The following is a 21,636-nucleotide window of genomic DNA, read 5'->3' as shown; positions in this document are numbered from 1 at the left end:
TTTACCCCACTTAAGGATCTCAGGTACATAGTTACATAGTAGGTCAGGTTGAAAAAAGACATAAGTCCATCAAGTTCAACCACAAGGGAAATAAACATATCCCAGATATAAAACCCTATGGACATAGTTGGTCCAGAGGAAGGCAAAAAAAACCTTGGTGCAATTTGCTTCAACAGGGAAAAGAAATTCCTTCCTGATTCCATGAGGCAATCAGATGTTCACTGGATCAACGGTCACTGTTATCTTTACTTTAAAGCTTTAATACCCAGGTATATTCTGTGCTTCTAGAAAACTATCCAGATTTTTTATAGAAATTTATAGTAGTTGCTGAAACTACTTCCTGAGGGAGCCTAATCCACATTTTTACAAATCTTACAGTGAAGAATTCCTTCCTTTTTCAGAGCTTAAACTTCTTTTCCTCCAGACACAAAGAGTGCTTTTTTGTTTTTGTAATGATCTCAAAGTGAATAATGGGGAAGAGAGTTCTTTATATGGACCATTTATATATTTATACAGGGTGATCATATCCCCCTTAAAGTCTCTTCTCAAGGGAGAATAGATTCAGTTTAGCTAATCTCTCCTCATAGCTGAGCTCCTCCATTCCTTTATTAGTTTAGTTGCCCTTCTCTGCATTCCAATTCCACAATGTCCTTTTTGTGAACAGGTGCCCAAAACTGGACTGCATATTCCAGATGTGGTCTGACCAATGCTTTGTACAGGGGCAGGATTATGTCTTGATCTCTGCAGTCTATTCCTCTTTTAATTCAAGAAAGTATTTTACTAGTTTTTGATATTGCAGCTTGGCATTGCATGCTAATATTAAGTCTATGATCTAACAGAAACCCCATATCCTTTTCCATTCCTGACTACCCTAAATGTATTCCCCCTAGACAGTATGAAGCATGCATGTTGTTAGCCCCCAAGTGCATAACTTTACATTTATGTATATTAAATGTCATTTGCCACTTGGCTGCCCAATCAAACATTACATCCAGGTCTGCTTGTAGATTATAGACATTCTGTATGGACTTAATTCCATTACATAGTTTGGTGTCATCTGCAAACACAAAAATGTTACTTTTAATCCCAAACTCTATATCATTTATAATGATGTTAAACAGTAAAGGTCTCAACACTGTACCCTGGGGTACACCACTAATACCTTTAGACCATTCAGATTATGAATCATTATTCACTACTTTCTGGATGCGGTCTTTAAGCCAGTTCTTTATCAATTTACCAGTTATTTCCAGATATATATGCCTATTCAGTGATCCATTGGATCTTTATTTATCAGCTATATTATGTACATCCTCTATGTGAAACTTGTGGCACTTTTCTTTTGACATATAGATGAATATACCCAGTAATTTATACAAACTATGCCCTCTATCCTCCCCCCTTTTTGGATAGATATATTGATATATCCAATGGCATGCTTGATCCAGTGATACATCTGATTTCCGTTTAGGCCCCATACTAATTATATCTACTGTGTATACATTCCCTTTAGAATATAATGGCCAATTAGATGTTTGAATGGCAAATTTTGAAAACTCCAAGGGACAAATACTGCAAATTGCTCAGTATGATGGATGATGAATTTGGGACACCTCTATCTCCGTTGTTGTGGTTAACTCTGCTTTATACCTGCCTCCATACCAGGTGACTAAGTGCACTTATAGATAAATAACCTTTTTGGTATGTAAATTTATACAGTCAATATTTAAAAACATTTTATAAAAATATGCATGTAGCTATTGATTTTAATGATTTTTTGTATTGCATTGTAGTGCTGATACACCCTGTTTTGCTTGTACAATTTACATCCCTGAGGAAGCATACCTTGTCTGCGAAACACGTCCTATGATCCCTACATATGTAATGTGTACAAAATACTCAGCCTATGTATGTTATGATGTTGTCTAACTTTCCCTGAATTGCTATATGGGGAGATGCATGTATAAACTCTTTTTAAAGTGATGTAAATAAAATGTAAACATTTTTTATAAGATTCAACTGCCGTGAAAGTCCCATATTTTGACATTTCTTGATAGCTTACATTAAATAAAATCATATTATGGTTACTGCTACCAAGATTCTCTTTCATATGCACATTTAATATAAGTTCTACATTTGTAAAAAAGAACTAGCTTCAGCAGAGTATCATTTCTAGTTAAAGCTTCTATAAACTATACCATAAAATGATCTTGTATTAAATTCATACATTTCTTTTTTTTTGTTCCTGTAGTGCCATTACTTCAGTTAATGTCCGGGTAGTTGAAATCTCCCATAATAAAAACATTTCCAGTTTTTGCTGCTTTTTCTATCTGTGCTAGTAGTTGATTCTTTATTTCTTCCTAGCCCTCGGGGGCCTATAGCAGACTCCTAATATTGTGTGTTATGCATCCCCACATTAAACTCCACCCATATTGCCTCAACCTCATTGCTTGCTCCATTAGCAATTTCTTCTTTCATACTCACTTTCAGATCACTTCTCACATACAGACACCACCACCTTTGTCTTTATGAAAGGGAGTATAACCTGGAATATTGAAAGCCCAGTCATGTGAAGAACAAAGCCAGAATTCAGCAACACCAACTAAGTTATAATGTTCTTCATTCTTTAGGGCTTCCAACTCCCCTATTTTGTTTGCCAGACATCTAGCATTGGTGAACAGGGTCTTTAAACTTTTGCTGCATTTACCAGCACTGTTTGCCAAATTCTTTTATTTTTCATTACAAATAGTAATGCGCAATCCAATGTTTGTGTGTAACATGGGAAACTCTTTATATTTATCCATAACCCTCCCCTCAGCTATCCCCAATCCACCCTCCACTAGTGGCTCACACCTGTCTGACCTTTCTGCCAACTGTCCCACCCCCCTCTGTCCTAGTTTAAATATCCCCCCACCATTCCCCTTCATCTTTCCCTTAGCACAGCAGACCCTGTTTCATTTCGGTGCAAACCATCTATGGCATATAGGTTGTACTCCAATGAAAAGTGAGCCCAGGACTTAAGCCAAGCGTTTAGCTGTCTAAGCTCCCTCTGCCTTACCTGTGTTGAATAGAGAATAGGTACAATTATTTTAATTATCTTTTTTTCACCTAATCTCTTCAAGAGATATATAAGAAAAAAATCATTAAAAGTTTTTTTTTTTCTCTGATAGCAAAGTTTCCAATTTGGCCAGCTTACAATTAGAATATTTAGAATATTAGATAATTGGTATGAGTATGAAAGCTGCTATATTTCTATGTTTATTAGTCAATAAGCCCTTTATGGTGAATATTTACCCTGATCAATTTAGGCTATCTATAGGACATATTAATGATCTAAAATTACCTCTACTGATTTTTAGGAGAATCTCCATTTTGTTGATATAATGCTGAGATCCAGCGGGGCAGCTGGGTAGCTGGTGTTCATGTTTTTGTGGATGTGTTGTGTTGTTTTTTTACAACCATCTTCTCCTGCCACTGGAAGATTTGCAGTAAGGTAATTCTGTGTTAAATTTATCTATATTGATATGCCATTATGAAGATTTTTGTGTTCAATATCTGCTTACATGATGTTTATATGTTTCATCTAGATTGTTTACTGTATCCAATATTCTCGTTCCTGGGGAAGCAGCTTAGTTGTTGCGAAATGCATCAAATGAAGGATACTATCTTTCTTTTTTCCCCCTGTATAAAAAACAACAGTCTTGATAAAGATGGTTTTAGGGAGAAAGTAATTATGCATGTGACATTGTATTGCTCTTATCTGAGTATATGTGATATTTTATGACTTCTAAAAAATATTGGGTTTTTTCTGTGATACAAAAAATTATTGAGTTTAATGAAGTAGCTCTTGAAAAACCTACTGTCGAACTCATTGGATTAAAAAAATTCTATGTATTGATCTTTGGGACGTGGCTTTGTTTATTTGATCTAACGGAAGGGACACTTTTTCACTTGAGTATAATACTATGTACAGCAACTATGTTCCTGAGTGGTGGCACAGCAGAAGGTGCTTTCCAGCTACAGAAGTGATTGACAGAGAAGATCTCCCCTGTCACCACCCAAATATCTTCCTCTGTCTTACATGTCCTTTCCTTGGCTGGGAGTTATAACATCTCCTTGTAATATATTAGAGATATAACTTTTTAAGTATCTTGATTAATGACTGGGCCAAGACTGGGTGAAAGCAAGACATCTTGGAGATCAGTTTGAATAACTAACTAGAAATGGTACCTACAACTTTTCTAGCCTTATGAATTCAGTTTTATAAAGAAGACTGATTTACAGTTTTGCTTTTGTAATAAACAACAAAATATAATTATGTGGGTATATTATGAGAGGCAAGCTGGGCAATTAAAAATACAATACTGCATGTCCTATGTGCTTTTCTGTGTGTTCATTTCATCTTTTGTAAAGAATGTTGTGTTGGCACAAAAAGAGAATATGTTATCAATGCCAGTGCAGTAACCCTTTAGCAGTAACATTTTACTCACTACAATTTAATACATGTAAAAGTCAACTCAGAAAGATTATCACACGTTACCACTCCTTAAAATTGTCTTTCTATTTGGCCTGAAGAGAATTACGAAATGTTTATTGAGGAAAGTAAAAACATGAGCTATGTGCAGTGAAGGTAAAATACAGCTTGATAAGAAACAGAAGCTATGAACAGTTTTAACTGAGTCTGTCACATTGCACTATTTGGGACTCTTTAAAGTGAACCTGAACTCAATAGTCAAACATTTGCTATGTTACAGGGAACATTTACAAATAGTCTTCCTAGCATTACCCCTAAAAAACATCTGCCTGCAGTATGACATTGAAGGCACTACTGCCTCCCACTGTAAGTCTCAGAAGATTTGAAATGAGATTTGGTAATGTCACCACTGTAGTGCACAAAATGCTTCCTCTACCAACATGGCAGCTTCCACACAGGCACAGTGCAGAACAAGAACTGGTAAAAGAGAAATGGAAATAACAAAGCTGAAATGAGACTAGAGGAAAGGTAGGTCCCGTTTTTCTTTTTGCTTTAGTTCAGCTCCCTTTAAAAAGCCCATCCTATCTGGTTTATACTCACCTTCCCCAAGCTCCACCAACACCCTATTTCTCCACTGTCCTAACCCTGCCTAAATTCTGTGTCAAATGTTGATGAGGATTACAAAGGGTTGAAGATGTTTTTTTATTCCTTATGTAAAAGTATTGGCTACGAAGCCCAAGTCATGAGAAGAGGTCAAATGTCCCCATAGAGCAGGTCCACAGGGTGGACGTTTAAAAAACTGTCATTTTACCCTTACTGGGCCAACTAAAACTACTACTTTAAAGATAAATAAAGGCAAGATAAAGACAAACTGAGACAATGGTAATTCAAAAATGCTGAAATGTGGACATCCGTAGTCAATAAAAGGATCAGACACTTTGAAATGTGACCAGGTTATTTGCCTTGTAATAGTTACAATAATATTCAACTTCCGTCATATTGCTTGGGCTTTTTTTATTTATTTAAATTATTATCAGATATGAAAAAAACATTTGTTTCCATATCCATAGTTTTCAACTATTTTTTAGTCCTAAAAACAAATTATTTGAGATATCCTGAACTCATTTCATAGGAATGGAAAAAATAAATCATGTTTTATTTTCGTGAACATTGAAAATGGAATTCTATGAAACTGTAAGGGAGGAAAAACCCTTAGCTCAATACTCATCTTACAAAATTACTTTTGTGATTTTGAGATTACTCTCTGCTCATTCATGGGCACTTAACACATCATCATTGCCACTAATAACTTAATTACCAATAGAGTTAAAATAGTAGTTAGAATCATTTTGCAACACAACATATGTATCACTGGATGAGTGTGAGGTACAAAAACACATCAAACCAGTAGCCTCAGTATATTTTAAAAATGTTAGTTTAAAGAAAGTTTCCACCAGGTACGTTATACCAACACTAACACTATAATTCCATCGGCTGGTGTTTGTTTCTGGAGTTGTACCACAGCCTGTACCTTCTGCAATGAAGAACCCGCCTGCTCATAATATTTAAATTTTTAGGTCTTATAAGACATTTGGCTTAGCCTCTTTTTATGGAAAATGAATCTATGAAGCGGGATTCCTCCTACACTTTGCTAGACACTGCTAGATGATCTGGAAGAGACTGTACATTATTTTCCTAAACTCTAGTAAACAGAGGAAATGTTTTATAATCTAAAGGGTGGGCAGAGATTGGAATACATATATTAACTGAACTGTACTAAGAAAACATGCAGCTATAGCCACAGCAAGGCTGACAACACTGCAGTGATTTCTTTGCAAAAGAAAGTGTGTTGTCACTCTATCATAGGAATTGTTTATCCAATGATTCTACTGACAGATCAACAATATATTTCTAAAATGCTCCAGGGCTTTGTTTTACTGGCATGCATAACCTACATTGCATGTGTTTTTTTAGTTTGACCTTAGAACTACTTGGAGTGAGATTTTCTGTGTATTAAAGCAAAGATTGTGCTAATATTCATGATATGTTGTCTAATTTGTCTTTTCAGGGGCAGCCATTCTGACCTTGTTATTATTGAATAGACTATGGAGGTGTTTTGCTTCAGCGGTAATGTAATCTTACTACTCAGGTTTGGGTAAAAATATTCATTAATGAGTAACTTGGTTTTTTACCTATGTTATAAGGACTGAAATCTTAATAGTCTAATGTAGTTTTTGTTTTAAAACTTGTAGATGTTTGTTATTAGATTACGTGTTTTTGTTTTTTTTAAAAAAAACACTTTTTTAACTCCATTTATTTATTTCAAAAACAACTTACATAACTTTTCTACATAGTCACCTTCCGGTTGCCAGACACACTAGTCACATGACACTCTCCGAGACGACAAGTTATTACTCCTCTCAATCTCACTGTTTCCGGTAAAAATATAAAAGTGAAGAAACATTTTGAAGACCCCTCGAATATCAAAAAATATTTTTTAAGCCTACATTGAATAGTTCTTATTTTCCCTGATACTCAAAAATAATCTTACTGTTCAGTTCTAGGGAAAGGGCTATTTTTCCAGTGGGCAACATTATAATTTTCCTAAGATTAAAGGTGCGTACACACTTCCAATTTTTATCGTTCCAATCGAACGACGAACGATCGATTGGGCAAAAAATCGTTCGTAAAAAAGTAACCAACAACGCCGACGAACGAGGAAAGTCGCTGGAAACGAACGACCGGACCGACGGATCGGATTGGGCGACGATCGTTGAACATCGTTCGTGTGTACGGACGTTCGTTGATCGTCCATGTTCAGAGCATGCGTGATGAACGAACGTCCGTTCACTTTCCTGTCGTGCACATAGTTCCTCTATCGCTCAAACGATCGTATCTATTGTGTGTACAATATCTACGAACGATCGTGTCGTTAACACTATGTGCAGGATCGGTGCTATACGATCGTTCATATATATCGTGCATGAACGTTCGTCGTTCGTTTTCCAACGATAATAATTGGAAGTGTGTATGTAGCTTTAGAGAGCCAGTTCAGTGCTAGAAACCCAGACCAATAGATGTTTAAAGTAAAATGCCAAGTAAAGTAGAATGCTTCTATTGGCTGATGATTGTAACAACCATCAACCACTGGAAGTACACCCGCTGTGTGTCTTGGTAACTGATCAAAAAAGCCCTAACCCTAGCAACCACTCATACCCAGTGATTTGTATGCCATAACATAGTTCCCTCACATACTGGTTGCTAATGAGTCCAACACTGCACCTCTCCCTGGGCTTCTTTACATATTCCACCTATTCTTCTTGCAGTACTCCCTGTTGTTTTCTCTACTTTCCCTCTGGTGGCAGGACTTAAAAAAAGAAAGATTCAAATGTTCTAAGAACGAATAATATAACTATTTTATTTTAAAAGGTAGCTCAGCTCTGACTTCTTAGCCCTTGATAACGTAATAAAAGTTTGGTGTTTCCATTCCTGGTGTTTAACAAACAGTTGACTAAACTTGACACTAAATCAGTTCTAGGTTGAGGAATACTTTCTTAAGTTGTAATTGAAATTTCAAGAAAAAAATATATTTTTGCATGTTCTGTCTTTTAAACTGTTGTCTGAGCCATATCTTGGGAGAATTTCTGTGCTTAGATTCTAATCAGTGTCAGCTATCAAGTGTCCAGTGCTTGTTTACAGCACTGTCTGCACTTCAGGTTTGACCTTAACTGTTGTCACTGAAAAAGCTGGGAATATTCACAAATGTATAGCCCTCATCATCATTTGTATTTCACTAACTCTGTCTTGTCTGTTTATAAACATTTACAAGTGCTAGTATTTCCTATGTATACATACAGCCACGTGCAATGCTGCAGAATATGTGTCAATGAACAATGCAGTGGAATGGAAAAGAAACCAACAAATCTTATCATAGGCTTCCAGCACACAAGGTTTTATCTGACATGTGCAAAGAACTATAAAGCTAAAGATTAAAAAATGATAAAACATTATAGCAATGTTTCCTGATCATTTCCAGTGACAGGAGATTGAATGAGCACTGTGCACACAGAACTGTTCACCAAATGGTAAGACAGTGGTTAGACCTCCTTATTCATTTAGCAATTGGCAGATCCCTAAATATCATTGGAGGACCATTGTTCACAGGCTAGATCTTGATCATCCCAACAATGATCTAGCAAGTGTCATTTTTTAGCAGCCTCAAAAGACCAAAAATCATAAATACCTTCACAATCCATGTGAACTAATGTATATACTTTATTATATAATCATATATATTCTATAATCATAATGACAGGGCCAGTTTTAGGGTAAGGCAAACTGATCATTTACCTAGGGCTCCCATGTTCTCCAGAATACTAACTGACAGAATGACCAGCTTGAGTGTGCCAGGAGCTGGAATGCGTTTGGGGACCATAATTGTGGTAATCAACACAACATGTTTTAGGAAACAAAGGTACAGTAGGTAGGAACATCCAATAATCTCAAGCCACTTACAGACATCCAATGGATGATCATTTACAGAGACAGGTAAGTGAACAAGCCCTGTACACACAAGCTCTTCCAGAACCTTTACCTGTATATGTATCCAAGTGTCAAAAAAGGCATCTGACTGGGGGAGGTTTAACTTCTATATCCTTTTGGAGATGTGTGTGGCAAGCCTGAGGTATCAGAGACCTGTAACTACCATTGTGCTTCTTGCCAGACATGTTTGATGAGATGACAATGCAGCTCTTGTGTACATACAAGATATATAGATGTGAAAGTGGAATTGTAACTGTGGTATCTGCACAGGAACAGCCTAAACCAGATTACCCCAAAATAAAAAAAATGTTGGTTAGATGCTCATGTTTCTGTGTGTATGCTGGTGGTTTACATAACTCTTTGACACAATCAATACTATTTACTGATTCAAAAGAATCCTGGCAGTTTAGAAGTCAGTCATTGCTGACTAGAAGTGCTCAGAAAAGTAAAATCCTGGTTAGATCGTTCAAAAAATCTGACCAGATTTGGAAGTTCTAAGTCAGAATTGGTATACTTTTAATAAACCATTCCATACCAGTCAATGACCTGTCATCCAATTCGGCCACCAGACCAGCTGTTATATCCTGGTGGCTTACTATACCTGTCATTGAATTTTGGATCAGAACAGAATTGTTTAAATTCTGATTTCAATCAGAGGCTAGAATAGCTCTGATCAAAGCCAGAATCAATTTCTATATCTATCCAACCTCCACTATTGCTAACATGTCTGTTCAAGTCCAAGTTTCATGCAGTCATTCTCATCCTTACCTTACTACTCACTTACCCAGTTTGAGCCTTCCACCAGTAAATGTTGAGAAATCTATATATCCCTATCTACAATCCTCATCTAAGTTGCCTTTGCCGGGATGTACCAGGTATTTCTGCATCCCTTTAGGCTGGTGGGACTGAATGAATTCTCATGTGCATCATAGTCCTCCCCAGCCCCCTTTTGGTGGGTGGGCCGCCCGGCTGCCCTGCCCCCTCTGTCCGTCTCTTTTCAGCAACTCTTACCCTCTGAATGGACAAGGGAGAGGCTGTTTAATTCTCAGCTGTCATCCCATCAGAGGATTCCAGCTGCTGATAAGAGCCGGGCAGGGGGAGACGAGCAAAGCACAGCTAGAATGAGATCAGGGCACAGGCTGTCCCTCCCCCATTTTCTATCTCTTAAAAGAAATAAAAATGTGTAACAATGTAAGTCAGACCGAGTAAGCGTGTGTAATAATGTCATCAGCTGTGTGTGTAACTGCGTGTCACATTCTGCAGCCTTACATCTCTCTGCGTACAAACCTCCATATCTCCTAAACTATATGTGATAATGACTTGAAATTCAGGATGCACAGGGAACACTCATAGTTAGTAGTAATCACAATTTTAGCACCCCAGCTTTTAAAATTTCGAGATATGGGGATCCGAAATGTAGAAACTTGTGAAAATAAAACATTGGGGTTGCTGTTTCAAAAGCAAGTGCGCCTAGGAGGCCTTAATTGTAAATGCAAATTGGGGACCCCCAGGGCCACTTGCATAGAAAGGAGCATTGGGATGGGGCCCCTAAATTAATACCTACCTATTGTACTATACCAATAATGGACAATAAAAAGCAATATTTCTAACTTAATAATACTACTCTAATACAGATGGCTAAAAACTGCTGTAGGTGAAAACCCTACTTCCCTTAGGAGCTACATAAGGTACTGGGATTTATTATACATCACTCCTGCAGAAGTAGCTTCATAGATGTTATGTTCAACACCACATATTTATTACATAGACCTGCTTCTTAAACAGGTAGGTACCAAAGCGGTACTATAAAAATATCTATTTAAGTATTGTGATCAACTCATCCAATGTAATTCAAATAATCCTTCTAGCAGAGCACCTGCAGCCTGAAATACCTTTCTTATCTCTGTATACACCTCTTTATTCCCCTAAATGTAAGTAGAAGCTCTTTATTTTTATATAGCTTGATTATGTCTAGGTGATTTTACATCTTGGTATGATATGATTGGTATCAGATATGAAACTACACTAATATGATGGAGTAATCCTAATACAAACTTTGTAAACAATATTACAATGAAGCCAGTAGATATAGCTGAATGTTTTGAATTTATTTGTAAGGCATTGTTTCAATATGGTTAACTAATATTATCGCTAATGCTATCAATACCCTTCGGATTACTATTGTTATGAAATATTTATCAATATGTCTTGAACGTATATGTCTCATTCAGTAGAAATGTTTATGTTGTTTCATTTTCGCTTATATCACATAGAGACCATACAGTCTAAAACCAACAACTAACCCCTGAGGAAGACATTATTGGCGAAACGCGTCGGGAATTTGCGACCATAACTTTTTCTCTACCCCACGAACCACACTTAAAACCAGCCTGTCACAAATCTATACCTGTCATACTATATTACACTGTCTGCTTTTCTTCTTTGAATCTTAATTTCCCTAGAATGGTGGGGTGTCCAAAACAAAAAATGTGGGTGCAGTGGGGGGACACCTTCAGCTACCCCCCCCCCCCACTAAAATTTCATTACTATGGCAAATACACTGCCCTGTTATTACACATTACTGCTTACTTCTAACACTTGAACCCAAAATTCTCTGGAATGGGGAGGTGTAGGAAACTGAAAATGTGTGGGGAACGTCTGTGGATAACACCCCCTAAAACTGAATTACTATAGCATCATCCGCCCAGAGTTTTTTATGTCATAATAATGCCATGGTGATGAAAGTTTGGGGTTGTTAGACACAAGTGTCCCCCACTTGCACCTATAATTTTGTTTACCTGCACCTCTCTGTTCTAGAGAAATTAGGGTTCAAGGTAGGGAAGCGGACAGTTTGATGGGCAGAGTTTTTTTTATGTTCCAATTATGCCTTGCTAATGAAATTTTAGGGGGAGTTTGTACATGTGTTCGCCACTTGCACCTACATTTACAGTTTCCTGGGGTACTGATGTCATATATCCCATGTAGCTGTGGGCTGCTTCTTTTGTGCATCAGGAATGTATCATCAGGGGCTTTTCTATAATGTAAAAAAAGTGCACAATTTCATGCATGCCCAATGGGATCAGCACTTGAACGAACGGTGAGCATCGAAAGAAGGCTCAGTTCGTGGACAAAACAAATGAGAAAAGTTGGCGTCATCCAGATATAGCGCTAGGAGGTGACTTTTTTGTACTCATGATGTGAACTAAACCTAACTTGTTATGCCACATTTATAACAATATTATACTACTACAAATAAGATACACTAAGCAGTTGGATTAAAATACACAGCACTGAACAATTTGGGCATAATACAAGAGAATTGAAAATTTTAGCAGGCCAGGCATTAAAAAAGTTGGAACAAAGTAAGAGTATACAAAGTATACACTGACATAACAAAGCATACACTGACACAAAAATAGAGGTTACTGGATACCTGTGGCATAAATAACTGGGAGCACTACATATGACGTGTCTTGCCCCGCCAACTTTTTTACCACACAGCTACAGCTTCTCCCCACGCGGCTGAAAACATTTCTGGGGAGAATACTGTGCATACAAGGGAGTTACGTTATCCCAGTCCAGCCAATTAGGTTGGATGAAGATCGGAAACAGTAATAGAAAATTTGTGAAAAAGGGATTAGTTTCTCTTTAAGGTGTAGAATCTTTAACCTAGGCACTAGCAATATCACATTTTAACATTTTCCAACATACTGAATATTACAGGGTACCCTGGCAGGACCTTCTTCTATTTCTGCATGTTGCACAGCTTAGTGTAAAATATTGGCACGGAATCATGCCAAGATGCATATATGTGCATGTATAGTGGTTACATCAAACCAACCCAGCTACTAAAGAAGGCTAAAGACTCCAAAGCCAGAAAAACACCACAGGAAGATGTCAGTGATAGAGACAAGATGACGTAGATAGTAGAAGATCATAGCCATCACAACAATGGTGGTGGTGGTTTGGATATATATCACTTTAATCTTCATTTAGGCCAATCATCCAGTTTGTCCACATCTAGCCATCTGCTTACGACTGGTCAGTCCCTGATTTGCTTTCACAGTACCTTCTGATCTATTTATCAGATCATAGGAAACAAATGACCTGTGTGTACTAGACTTTAACTAGATGTTAACTAGATGTTAAGATATCAGTAGGCCACTCCAACAATCAGAGGCAACTCCTCTTTACTGTCAGCACCACTCTTAAGCTGCGTACACACTTCCAATTTTTATCGTTGGAAATGAACGACGAACGACCGATTGGCCAAAAATCGTTCGTAAAAAAAGTAACCAACGACGCCGACGAACGAGGATAGTCGTTGGAAATGAACGACCGGACCGGCGGATCGGATTGGACGACGATCGTTGACCATCTATCGTGTGTACGGTCGTTCAGTGATCGTCCATGGTCTGAGCATGCGCGATGAACGAACGTTCGCTCACTTCCTGTGGTGCACATCACTTCCTGTATCGTTCAAACGATCGCATCTATCGTGTGTACAATATCTTTGAATGATCGTGTCGTTATCTGTATGTACAGGATCGGTGCCATACGATCGTTCACAGATATCGTGCAGGATCGTTCGTCGTTCGTTTACCAACGATAAAAATTGGAAGTGTGTACGCAGCTTAACCCACGGATGTTCAATCTCACAGTGCAATCACAGAGAAATGAAGAGTGTAAAAGCAGCAATAGCTGCTTACATACATTCCAGTGATGGCACATGCAGTTCTAAGAGAACATAACACAGCATTTGGATTTGGATTTTTTCCCCCTGAATGTTTCCAACAGCATGTTTATTGGAATAATAGACCAATTGTTGCTAAAGAGGGTATGCAGAGAGCTTGTGAGTAGAGGTGGGGCAAGTCAGGAGGACACAATTTCACAGAGCATGGAAACACCAAAACAGATCTGTTTTTTCTTTCATGTTGTTCTTGAGTTAACTCAATATTTTATGTAATAAATTATGCACACACCATTAAAGCATTATGTGTTCACTTTATCTTTGTCCTGGTTAACATTGCTTATATTGTCATTGCTGGGGCATGTGGCCAAGGGGGAATTAGGACTTAGATATTTTGGGTAGGCAATGGAGCTATAAGAGATTCTAGATTTAAAACAACCGTTATAATAATACAGAATAAACAAACATACTGCAAAAGTAATTTGCAGTAAAGAAAAGCAGAAAGGAATTCTTTCACACACAGTGTAAATTTTCAAACTAGAAGAACTATTAAAGTTTATGTAACCTCATTTAAATCCGTGATCCAACTGAAGGGATATACCTTTACTATTTGTGCGGGTGACCAATGACTGGACTTTAGATTCATGAGGGGAGAAAGTTTGTGAACATCAGTAGTGTCCACAAAATAGAACGAGTCTGACATTGCTGTGTGTTCTGGATCTGGATTTTGGGCTTTTGAATGTTGGAACCCCATGCTTCAGCTTTCAGTTATTTTCAAGTAAGTTGGTATTAGCAAAAAAAAAACAAGAATAAGGGCCTGCGTTGATGGGCCTGTGCCCATAGCTTGATTTTAACATTTTTCTGAGATAAGTTTATTAGTACATTGTGACTTTTGACTCTTTATTTGTTTTTTGTTGTACACCAAGGGGGATTATGCATTCCTATAGATTTGTATGGAAATGCAAAGTCTGTCTGAGGCAAACAAGAGCCCAACAGCACAGGCCCATTAAAATTATCCCAGTCTTTACGGATTATCCAGCATAATCTAGCCTTTTCCTCTCCAGCCTTACTGTATCACCCTGGCTCACCCCTTTATTTTAATGTTTACTTTCTGTCATGGAAGCTCAACATCACGTGTGTTGTTACCATAGTTGTCACCCAGCTGTCACATCCCACCAGCCATGATCTGAATTGATTGCATAGAGAAGCACCTTATTATGATGTCTAAAATAGGCTTATTTGACACTTTCATTACCATTCTGATGAGGGGAGAAAGAAGGAGCTGAGGATGGCACAACACAAGCAGATTAAATCCAGCTTTGATACTTTTTCTGCTTAGTGGACTGGACATGATGTAGAGAAGGCATAGATGAAAACCAAAGATACCTGCAGCTAAGTGGTGAATTCGCTATTAAACGATCTAGATAGATAGATAGATAGATAGATAGATAGATAGATAGATAGATAGATAGATAGATAGACCTAGATCTATAAATATATATGGGATAGTTAAACCACCAAGCAGTTTCTCATGATGAGATCTTTGTGTTTGACTTATCCAGCCTGCTAGCAAACTTTCCACAGCAATTGTTGTTAGGCTTGTTGCAAGGAGGTCTCACTCTCCTTCTTTCTCAATCTAAATGTTTAATTTAATATGTACTGAAACAACAATTTGTCAAAACTCTCACTCAAACTCCATGGTGGTATATAAGAAAGCCCAAAAAGGCAGGAAGATTCTCCCACTGGAATCCACAAGAGATAAAAGAAATTAGCAAATGACTAGGTAGAAAATATAATTTTAGTTGGACTGACCCTTTAAAGTAGTGTTTATCAACCAGGGTTCCTCCAGGGCTTACCAGGTTTCTTACAATGCAAGGGTAATGAGGATTTTGTACCTCTCAAATGAGTTACAACTGATACCTATTACCTTTTTGGCTATCTTTATGGGTGATATTCTTCCCACTGGCCAGCAATGCATTTTTTCTGCTGATCAACACGCTAATATACTGTGAATAAAGACCTCAAAGTTATTTCAAGGATTCCCCCATGTTAAAGAAGTCGAGAAACACTGTTTTAAAGTCACTACAGTTCTTATTGTTTAAATGATAATTATGTAAAAAGCAACTGTTTTCATTTACTAAAACAAGTGATGTATAGATCTCACTGTTTATCCCCAATGAATGTGTAAACTCATGGTGTACTGTATGGATATTAAAGTTTAATGAGTTTCAGCAAGAGATTAAAGATCAGAAAACATAAGTAGAAGCACATGGATTGATTATCCGGATTGTGCCAGATCATTCTGTATTTAATGATAGAACTCGCCCATTAGGGAGTGCATATCCTTCTGGTCTTACATCTGCACAATAATAATAGGATTACTGGGCACATTTATAGAAAGGAGATGAGTGAGGAGGTAATAGCGTTACCTATAGCAAACTTGCCAAACTCAGATTTATTTGAAAACGTTCAATATATGAACCAGGTATTGGAATGGAACAGAGAAATCCCAGACAAGAAGAGCTGCCACGTAAACTGCCACAACTGAACTTATAAAGAAAGCTGATTTGGTTTTGTTTAGGTTTCAATAGTTTTGGCCACATACCTAAACAAGTGTGCAAAGAACTGTGTGACAATAAGCTGAACTACATACTCATTCTGGGTCAGTGATTCAGGAGGTATTAAAGGGAGATGTTTAAAACATCAACCAGACTAGCAGTATCATTAGGAATCAGGTCAGCAATGGAATCTTGCATAATCTATCTGTATAGGTCCACTTTAGGAGCTTAGTACATTTTTGAAAATGAACAATAATGTTTCTATACATGCCAGAGATAAAGCATGAAAAAATCCGTATGCACAGAGCCCTTATACTACTACCTCCTTCTTTTTCCTCTGTAAAAAAATAGTAATACATAAATACAATTCAGCTATATGTATATTGCATAGTTGTTGCAATATTGTTAAAAAACATTGAAAAAAAAATCATATATGCGGTCTATAACTGCATTGTTAGCCATTCTGCTATTATGCAGCTAGTGTGTGAAACACCATGTTGTGTACCTGCATTAGTGGCAGTTTGTTTTTTACTCCAGAAGAAGAAAAGCAACTACACAGCCAGAAGCAACATGTCACTCCTTTCACTTGAATGAAAAGAGTTGAAAATGTGGTTGGGTCACTATGGCCATGCGGTAACCCATTGCAGTTTACTGCTTGTCTAAAATTAGCCTTAGGTTATTCTCAGACTTGCAGTGAGATTGCAATGAGGTTATCACTTCCTCACACCCCTATACCATCTCACCGATGGCTTCCCATAGAGAATGAATGGGGGGTGGCATTAAGCAAGTCAGCACTGCCAGCTGCCGCCTGCTGTAAAATGTTCAAATGCTTGTTCCTTATGAACCTGCACATCAGTGAGGGCAGCTGAGCAGCTGCAAATGCACGGGACAGCCAAGTGGTTGTCAATGTGCCAACCTTCAGAAGCCACATAGGAGCATCTGTTGCCACCACCAGTCTGAACATAGCCTTAGTAGTGAATGCAAGTTGTATTGATGGAATAAGGGGACTGAGTGTATCCACACAGACATAGCAGACATTTCAGCTTCTTAATGGCATACACAAAATACCATTGTAGTTAACAAGAATACCTCAGCAGTAAGCAAATAAAAATGTAGTACCCATCATACAGTGACAAACATAAACTGGTGAAATATAGTAGCATGTGAAGACTTCTGTTAGTTTGGGTGATGATCAAATCACAACCTACATATTATATTTAACTAATTTCATGTATTCTATAAACTATTAGGGTCTAAATTATAGTAAAACCATTCTTTCAGTTTTAAATAGAGTGGAGGGGGGTTAGGTACTCTGTCAAGTTTTTTTATGTCACTGCTAAAAGAATGCAACCCTCTGTGAACCCCAGTGATTACTGTTAGCAAGACAGAAAGTAGGGGGTAATCTAAAACTTAATCTAAAACTGGGGACACATGTTCTGGTAACAAGTGTCTAAGGTGGGATTTACTCTAGTATATTCATTCTCATTTCCTGTTCAACTTCAGTACAGGAAGTGAAGGAAAATGAATTGGACACAGAGAAAAACATTGTAACTTCATTTGGGTTTATTCTTCCCTATACTAATAAAATAAAGCTAAAAAATGACAATACATACATTTAACACAATACAATAGCTCCTAACACTATGGGGCAGTTTATGAATATACAATATATTGTACTTTATTGTATATTATATATGGTATAATATAAGTATAATAATGTTATACTTAACAACCCCCTTATAACAATTTTTGTGACACTTTAATGTAATAGCATGTATTGTGATATGGTTCCTAATATAATAAAATACTATCCAGATTATATCATTGGAGTAGATCCTGATTAGTCTCATTCCCACTGTTTCCAATGTAAAATAAGTTTTCGTTATAAAGGTAGTAATAAAATCTGAATACCACATTCTGCAGGGCATGACTAGATTTTATGGTAATGTTTATGGTAAGTAATGTATATACCTAAAGCAAATAGTGAGCACACAGCAGGCACCTTTAGTTACCTTCACTTTAGATCCTCTCTGAGCACCCTCCATGCTTGGAATGCCAGAATGCTCTGATATTTTTATTGGGGTAGAACATGCCCCAACTTTTTCCAAAGTAATTGTAGAATTACTGGTAAGCGAAACATAACTGGCCAATGAGGAGGGGAAGGGTCTCAAGCTATCTCCAAGGTGATAAAAAAAAATCAACAGATAATACAATACCTGTAGGCATATAATAAAAAAATCATAAAAAACTTGTAGAAGTGGATGAATGTCCTGATACCAGAGAGTCCTGTAACCCTCAGCACAGCACTACATACAACACAAACATTTATTGCAGTGTGGAATTTATTTAAGTCATTAAATGTGTCACCCTCCTTTAAGCCCCTGCACAGCAACACTTGGACTGGAAAAAGGAGGATCACCACTAGGCATGAATCAGATTCTAGTATCTCAGAGAACATGCTGACAGATGATGTCAGAATGATGACCTCCTTAGTGTGCTCCTGATTCATTGTCCATTTTCGGGTGTGTTTCTGACCAAGCTGTGCTGCCATTTAATTAGGGGTTCTAGTTTCAGATATGTAATGTTTTATTATTTGCAGTTACTAGGTATGCCCCATGATGAATGAAAATAGCTAAAGAGAAAGTATTGGGGATTTTATAAGTATACAAATGTTTAAATTGTATAGGCAAAGGACAGGTTCACCTGAACCTAACATTTAAAGTGGACATGAACTCAAACATTCCCTCGTGGGAATCTTCCAGGTCCATGTGTTTCAATGCCAGTAATTGATTCCCACCAGGGAATATTTTAGGCAATGTCAGATTCTCTGTTTTAATAAATAAAACCCTTAGGAATGGTAATTAGAAGCTTGCGTGTGCCAAGATGGCAATTTCTACACACAATACAGAACAAGGTATGGTAAGAAAGTAATAAAGGAATTAGCTAGAGGTACAGGCAGACAATACAACTGACTAGTCTTTTGCCTTCTGCCTGACTTTTTTTTTTAGACTGCAGACTCTTAACTTCTAGAGTTTAGTTCCTCTTTAACAAACTCCCTATACCAGGGGTGTCAAACTCAAATACACAGAGGGCCAAAATTAAAAACTTAGACAAAGTTGCGGGCCAACCTTGAAATTTATTGAAAAAAGGAAATTTTATCTTCTATTAGATTTAACCCCTTTTCATATGGAAACAAAGAGGTTTTGCTTCATATTCAATCTTGAACAAGCTTATAAAAGAGAAAGAGACATAAAAAATGTTTTTTTTTTTCATTTTAGGAAAAAAATCTTATGTCTCCTCTATTTGTAGCCTTCTGAGTTAAATTTCAATTGTAACCTTTTTGCAAAGGCTAACAAAAATAATACCAATATTCGTCTTTGAAAATTCAACCATTCAAGTCCATGCCTTGGAGTAGCAAGGAAAAGTACAGCTGAGGGGGAGTGCTGGAAATGCCAGACGCGGCCAATGCGAAGCTAAATCTTATTGAGTGGCCTGCCACTGAAACTCCCTCTTCAATGAAATAGCGCCGCTACTAAAATTCCCGGCATTGTTTGGGTCTATAAAACAGTCCAATGCGGGGCCACGCATAGGCAGAAAGCCCGTTGGTCTATGGACACGAGTGAAGCCTGGAATTGTAGAAGCGGCGCTATTTCAATGCAGTAGCGGGCTAGCTGAAGTTCTGCATATTTAGGATTCCTTTGGGGGCCAAAAAATAAATCGTTGGGGGCTAGATTTAGCCCCTGGGCCAGAGTTTGACACCCCTGCCCTATACAGTAAAATCCTTAAACATAACCCCTTAAATACTGTACTTTTCTGATTGGCACCAATCACTGGTTGATAAGTCCAATTCCTATTGGTAATAAACAAACCCTATACACATCCCAAACATTGGTTAGCTGTCCCTGAAGACACAAGCTAATATGAGTTTAAAAATTATCAACACATCACACTTGCCTATTCTCTGAGCATAACTCTTTATCTGTATAATCATTTGGTTGGATTTAGCTGCTAATCGCCATTACTTATGGTGTGAGTGAACTTTTCCATAATCAGTAAGTATGCTGTTCACACACTACTTTTTGGCACACACATTTTCGTAGGTGCAGGAACCTGTCACTGCTGTACCCCTCAAAGCTGCCATTGACAGCCTTCTAGGTCTACACGGATTCTCTTTAGATACTAAACAGCCACTGATAATAAACCATTGTGTTACATAGTCCTTGGTGTCTGCATGTGCCATGCACTGTAAGAAAAACTTAAAGCCATTAGGAGCCAGGGAAAATGTTTTTTTTCTTCAAAAAAGACTGTGTATGTCACTTCTGCCAAAAACCTTAATCTCCTGGTGACCTCTTCTTCAGTGAGTTTAGGTCCGCTTTAAGGCGATACCATGGATATCTTTCCGGACACTCCCTTTGCAAAACATATACACTCAGGTGACCCAAACATACATATTTATAATAAGCACTTTCATCTGACTAAGGATTGTTATCTAAAAGTTTACAAAAAAGCACCTATTTGTCCCATTAATACCTGAAGGTATGCAGAAAATGTTTACTGAAGTCATTGTTACAGATTTCACAGGCAGTGGGTAAACACTGGCACCTAGTAAACATTTTAAGTCAAATTAAGTTCTAGTTGCTGGTTTAAAGAAGCACAGTGGTGAGGATCAGTGCATGGCATAGTTTGACACCTGCATCTACATACAAGAGCAGTGCCACCTCTGCACACAGTGCCTGATTTTGGAGACAATCAGGTAGGCAGCTTGCATGCTCTTTACACACAGTGTACACACAGTCAGGCAGTATGCTCCTAGCCCTGGGCAGGGCAAGTTCAGCCTACTCTTCAGGATTGGACACAGGCACACCCATACTGTTCTGTATAGCAGCCCTGCCCTGCTTGTGCTGATCACTTAGCTCTGCTTACCCGAGGCAGACCAGAGCCGCTGGCTCCCTGCACGTATTGTGCCAACACAGGACCACACAGGTAACTAGATTTTATGTTCATGGAGGGGATATAGACTGCTCTGGTACTTTCTGCATGCATTGATTGTCTATTCTACACGATATCCTTTCTTCTAGCTCTTCTGCTGACAGTTTTGATCGACTTAGAAAACTTTTTTTGTGCGTAATACTTGGTACACAGGATGTCTTATTTTTTTTCTGAGGTTGTAATGTGTTTTGCTATGTGATTGCCATGTGAGCTTTAGGGTGTACTTGTTAAAGATGGCTGTTATCCTTGTAACACCGATCATTCATGTTGTGCCATGTACCTGTAGCGCAATACACTCAGTATCACCTATGTGCACATCTGTGTTCTTTAGCAGCTACACCAACTGTTGTGTTTGCATAGACGTGTAACTAGGTATGCAAAAC

The 21,636-nt window shown here is 37.8% G+C and overlaps 1 protein-coding gene across 1 annotated transcript in view; it reads left to right on the top strand.

Moving 5' to 3' along the window:
• Positions 1-21,171: 21,171 nt before the first annotated feature.
• Positions 21,172-21,636, top strand: part of AHNAK (AHNAK nucleoprotein) — a 41,227-nt gene continuing 40,762 nt past the window's right edge. Inside the window, 1 exon segment of the mRNA XM_072421619.1 lies at positions 21,172-21,247. The gene's annotated coding sequence lies outside the window, so the exon portion shown is untranslated.

Source organism: Pyxicephalus adspersus, chromosome 9, assembly GCF_032062135.1.
Source record: "Pyxicephalus adspersus chromosome 9, UCB_Pads_2.0, whole genome shotgun sequence".
NCBI classification, from domain to species: Eukaryota; Metazoa; Chordata; class Amphibia; order Anura; family Pyxicephalidae; genus Pyxicephalus; species Pyxicephalus adspersus.
Note: the sequence above shows the minus strand (reverse complement) of the source record. Positions and strands in the feature narration are given on the sequence as shown.